The 6,004-nt window shown below is 37.4% G+C and overlaps 1 long non-coding RNA gene across 2 annotated transcripts; it reads right to left on the reverse strand.

The window, feature by feature from the left end:
* Positions 1-659: 659 nt before the first annotated feature.
* Positions 660-5,933, reverse strand: LOC122064353. Of its 2 annotated transcripts, none has more exons than XR_006135666.1 (3): positions 5,785-5,933; positions 2,479-2,538; positions 660-916 (listed from the first exon to the last, which is right to left on the reverse strand). It is a non-coding gene; the product is annotated as an uncharacterized LOC122064353 (long non-coding RNA). The 2 variants fall into 2 exon arrangements; XR_006135665.1 differs by lacking the exon at positions 660-916 and adding an exon at positions 946-1,278.
* Between the last annotated feature and the right edge of the window lie 71 nt (positions 5,934-6,004).

Genomic DNA, 6,004 nt, shown 5'->3' on the forward strand with positions numbered 1-6,004 from the left:
CTCACAAGCTATTTCTATATTCCTTATTCCCATGGGTGAGCTACCAGCTTGCTTACCTTGAAGATGGAACACATTCTAAAGAGAATGAAAATGCTAATCCCAATGTGACAAGTAAAGTCACAGTGCATCAAATGTCATATAATTTTACTTATTATTCCATTCCCCAAGAAAAAAAAAAAATTACAGGGTTCACATAAAAGTTGCTAGGGGTCTCTGTTGGTCTCAAGCAAAAACCCTGGGAAAAAAAAATTTTCAGACAATCTTCAGTAGAAGGGGATTTTTCCTTGTGCGTGCTCTTTACATAGACTTGTTGGGTGGCAAACAATGTATTGGAAGAAAACATGGTCATACTCTTATTAAAAATTTAAAAAAAAGCATGGTCATAACACATGCTCAGGAGCAATGGAATAGCAGAACCTAATCACCATACAACTGGTACCAAGGGTATCGATTCACATCAAAATCGGCATGGACCAATCTCACTGATTCACTCCGATTAATGACCGGTTATAACCGATTTGAATTGGAAATCAGCACCGACCAATTCAGATACCTATTCCAAGTTTTAAAACCCTGGTGCCAAAGGCGTGCCGTGTAACTAACATCATACAAAGTGAATGCGAGAGAAAGCGAGAGAGAGAGCAGAAGCAACGCAGCAGTGAAGATAAATTGCATCCCTAATGAGAACAAATGTTTGGCCATGACCAGACACAAGATATCACCTCTTCTCCTTTATCAAAAAAATAATTTCATCTCAGTTGGGAAAAATCAAAACCAGTTTCACTGCTCTATATGATTTCCAAAGCAGTTGTTGAGTCGGAACTATAAAAGCTTCATACGTCTGAAGTTGAGAAGACAAATGTTGTCACAATGGTGATTTGCTTACACTGTCACCTTGGGACGGATAGACCGAGCTCTAATATATCACAATCAAAGAAACTTAGATCAGATGCAATGAGGAGCAATGATTAAAATTCATAAATTACATTACATTATTGTGCACTCATAATAGCAAGATAGGTGGTCTATACTAATAAGCAATAACAATGATTAGCCAATGAAAATCCGCCCCACACCACCCCCTCCCAAAGAAAAAGGAGAGCGCATCCATGTAATTTTGGTTCCCATTTGAAAGAACAGATTGATTTGAAGAGGTAAATATGTCGAGGAAAAATAACACCACAGTTCAGCTGTTATGTGAACAAGCATATGTGCATGACAGGAGCCCACCTTCTAAAACAGCCTGAAGCAAAACGATTCACGTACCATCAATTCCATCTGGGAAAAGGAGCAATTTTATGGTGACATATTATTACTATTAATCTTCATATTAGTACAACCAAACCCAAATGCAGCAATTGAATGTGCAAAAACTCAAGATTAAAATTGGCATTATTCAATAATCTGATGTGCCTACTTCATCCCAGTCCCTCTACAATTGGAATGTTATAAAGGTATCAAACTTGTAAAACTGCATGCCATAAATGTTAAGTTTGGTAGGGAAGCCCAAGTCTTCTTGTCCAAAGATCACTAGTCCTTGATCAATGGGTATCTCACCCACCAAACAAATGGATGCCTACACTGTAGGAAATAGTACTACTGTCAGTTGGAACTGGAACATCTGGTCATTGTGATTTGGGAACTATATGAGGTGACACAATCAATGGATGCTACTAAATACACACGGATGCAATCTCCAAAACTCATCGTATATCAAACAATCTATTAAACAATTTCTATTGATTTTCTTTTGGGGTTGGCAAAACATTTAGTTTAGTGCATATGCTACCATGTCATGATTTTGCACATATTACATAGGGAAACCTAAGAAGGGGTTAGATGAAAAATCAAGTAGAAAGAAAAAGCACATGAGCACAAAGTAAGAAAGAATGCCACACACACATTTCAATCTACAAAGATAATTTTGACGACATTTTCTTCAACCTAAAAGAGTCTCATGTCTTTGGATTGCGGTCTTCCAAAAGGCAAAAACTATTCCTTTCGAGTTTTCAGGGAGGAAGGATGAAAATTTGGTGGCTTTTCTCTGTTGTTTACTGCTGATATTTCCCCACATCTGCAAACAGATAGTCAAAGGGAAGTGTGCAAAGGGGTGGAGACTTTCGGCATACATGGTGAAGGAAAGGAATTTTCCATGTCAGAAAACTGACAAGAAGACACATCATTAAGCTTTCAATTGTAAAAAATATACACAGAATACGTTGAAGTTGGAATAAAAAGGGCATACACTTTTTCCTAAAGGAGGAAATCAAATATTGACCAAGAGGAAACAATAAATACAGATCATAATAGTAGAGCTCAAGATGAAAGCCTCTTTTTTCCACAAAAAAAGGAACTACTTCCACATCACACATTGTAAAGAACTTCTAGGTACATTCAAATAAATTTTGAAAAGTGACACATGGATAATCAATGAATTGGAAAATATGTAACTAGTTTGACTGTTAATAGTGTTCGTACTTGATGATGCTCAGGTCAAAGCCCAATTTATTTCTTTCAATCATTGGGAGATTCATGTGCCTGCAGGAACCAAATATCTCAAGTTGGTCTCCAGAGATGAGTGAAAGTCGTGACGTCTCATATAGACAAAAGAAACTATCCCATCACTTCTCCCTTTAATTAAGGCAATTCAAAGCATCTGGTTTCACATATTTAGACTGCACATTACAACAAACAAATCCTTGATGACGTATTTATAATAACATGGTGTCGTCGTGAAGAACTGATCTTTGGATGGAAATACAGAAGCTGTGAGGATTCTTTTACATGTGAAGATGTGAAGTCATTTCTTTCAAAAACCAGAGAATAAACCTAGCCAACTAATGGTCATAACATGAGATCAACGATACTCCACGTGCATACAGATAAAAACAAGGAAAAATGCATCCACCAACATATTGAGGTTTTGATTAACATCAGAATCATTTTATAGATTTACAAGCATACACTTCCAGCATTGAACACAACATGGGTCAGAAGCTGATTGTAATTGTAATCAATGGATTCCATTCAGTTAGAATTATCTTATGTGGCAATGTGTCTGGGACTATGAATTCTTGTATTTTATTTTTTCCTTATAAGAAAAAGAAGTCTATCTTTAATATTGGGTTCGAGGAATGTGGCAGGCAAAAAGCAGCGAAATGTCAATGCACCACATGTATGATTGTCTTTTCATTGCCAGTGGGTTAGAGGGTCAAGATGGGTTTTCAACCAGTGGTGTCAACTTACTAAGCAGACCAGTTTGCATTCAATATAGATCCACAATAGTGTCAATTTCTTAGTTGTGTTGACTTCATGGCAGTAATAGGATACATTGTAAGGATTTTAAATGTAACATTAGACATGAAGGCTCACTGGTTTGTCCCACTCCACACCCCCACCCCACCCTTCCCCCAATAAGAAAAAGAAATTATATATGTGGTGTGCCCAGGAGCCATTTACACAAAATTACAAATCCAATTTCAAGAATAAGAGAGTATAACAGTCAAGCCAGAAGCTGAGATTTACTTAGTAGTCAGTTCAGCAGGTCTCTTCATAACTTAGCTACTGAAAGAGAGTATCTTTGACCAAGTTAATAACTTCTGAGCATTAGAAATTAGTTTCTGCACCAGGATCAATGAAATGGCTTAAACAGTTAACTAAAGTAGGAAACCGTATGATAGACTAAGACCTTTTTTATTACTGGGGCAGGCTGGGAATATACAATCAGGAGCAGACCAGGTTCATGAAAAGAAAAAGGGAAAGAGAAACATAAAGTACAACCATCACACAGAAACCAAATAGACTTCAATTTTCATGCACCCATATAAATCCCTGAAGCACACTTGCTGTACATGGTCATATGTGAATTAATTTACATTGCATATATATAGCTAATTTCCTTTAGTGTCAAAGCGAAAGTCTCCACTGACCATGAATCTCTTGTTGCACATGTGATCATTCTGATGCAGATTAATTACCAAAATAGGCTTGTTTTATTAGGAATAAACCTAGGGTTGGGTTCCATACATGTTAGGCCTTTGATCCCATATGTTTTGAGTGTAATAGACCACTTTTATGGGTCAAAAAGGGGGGCTCTAAGATTGAATACGGGATTACTAGTTAGTTTCCATTTTCATTAGTTTTCTTTTTAGTTGGGCTTGATTTGAGTTATATTTGTTTCTTTAGGAGTCAAGTTATTAATTGAGTCAAGTCATTAATAGTTAGTTTCCTTTTTTAACTAGTTTCTAATTTCAGTTTTTAGTAACTATTGTATTAGGAGAATATTTGGCTTCCTTTTTGAGGAACCTTCTATTTTGTAATTCCCTCCCCCATTAACATTATAAATAAAGAAGAAGAGGCTCCTAAACGCCTAGAATGATTTTGATAAAAAAATAATGGTTGTTGCTATTGTCTTCTTCATGAAGAGTTGTCTTGTGTTTGATCAAGGCTGAAGGAATTGGTGTTTGATCCAATTGACTCTTTGCGGCATGAAGTCCAAGTGGTCTCTTCAACTATTATTTCTTTCTTTTCAAAGTTAATTACAAGGTTCTTAAAACCAGGTAAGAGATCTGAACTGTTTTTGATTTCTGGTTCTGGAAATCTTAAGTTTCTCTCCTGCTGCCCCTATATTGTTCTGAAGATCCGGCCAGCCGATGGCCCTCCCCTTTTGATTGATTGTTGGGTTTATTAAGAGGGAGGTTTGACCTTAATTTGGGACCAATCAGACCATGGGTTTGTCTGATTTGAGGTGTTAAATACTTCTGGCCGACTGTGTTTCTACCCAGATTTCAGATCTGGTTTGACTTACCTGCTCCTGTGGTATGTGTTTCTGATTGTGGCTTATCTAGTACTCTATACTTGCTGCTGGTTAATCTATTTGTTTGGTGTAATCTCTGTTTCGGAAATTCCAAATTCTGGGTTTGAAAATTCCGGTTTACAAGGACTGTTTGACTCTTACTTCTGGACTGTTGTTTGCTGCCTAATTTTGGGTGATTATTGGTTGTTCTCTGGTTTATAAAATCCTGCAGTCTTGGGTCTGGTTTGGTTGTCCAATCCATTCCTACATTATGAACCCCAACAAGTAGTCTCAACAATCGGGGAGTCAATAACTGCCTAAGGAGATTAACTCAAGCCTAAAAATCCTAGCATTCCTCACTCTCCCAAGAACTCCATAAGGCCTTTTCCCAACAATTTTGGAAACTAACAGCCAACTACTTAGGAAAACAAGAATATCCAGAGAAGACAGCCAAAAAATTCGGAAGAGGTGAAGTTACCAAAGATAGATCTTCCTTCAAACCGACAATAGATGAATAGATAAATTGATTTACATTCAACCTAGTTCGTTTGATAAATATGAGGGAATAGTGTCAATTTTTTCATCAGCTTATCACTATATTATATCACACAGTGGCATGTCTAGACTCTTGTTAGTGGAGATGTTCCCACGCTGAGTTTTATTTTCAGGGAACAGGAGGCTTCTAGATTACCTTATCAGATAAATTGGTTCCCGTTGCCAGTTAGAATCTAAGAAAAGGTTGTGCAGAATTTCAGCTTCAATGTTCTGTTCTTCATATCCAGAACTAAGTCACACTCCAATGGAACCCCAACAAAACACTTACCAGAGATGTCAGTTTCAGTTTTCCTCAAGTTTTGTTTCCTTATACATTATGGCAAAGGGGAGAGGAGGGACCAATCAATTCTAGATAAAGCATAGTTAAAGAAGCAGCTACTCACACTCAAAAAACAAAAAACATTAGAGTCCGGGATAGGTACGGCAGAGGGTACCCTGTGAGAAAGCGCGGCAACTCCTTGAGTTCGTGCTCAGACATGATGTAAGCTTCGCAACGGCGACGGCGCTGTGGAGAGGCAACAAAGACTGCACGCATCCAAGTTCCGCCGGAGATCTATTGGACAAAAAACCAATGATAGACCACAATTAGCACCAGGCAGATCAATATCCAATCAAAAAAACAGTAAAAACTATCAAAATACGAATTCTGAGTGA

The sequence above is a fragment of the Macadamia integrifolia genome, unplaced genomic scaffold, assembly GCF_013358625.1.
Source record: "Macadamia integrifolia cultivar HAES 741 unplaced genomic scaffold, SCU_Mint_v3 scaffold1623, whole genome shotgun sequence".
In the NCBI taxonomy this organism is placed as follows: domain Eukaryota; kingdom Viridiplantae; phylum Streptophyta; class Magnoliopsida; order Proteales; family Proteaceae; genus Macadamia; species Macadamia integrifolia.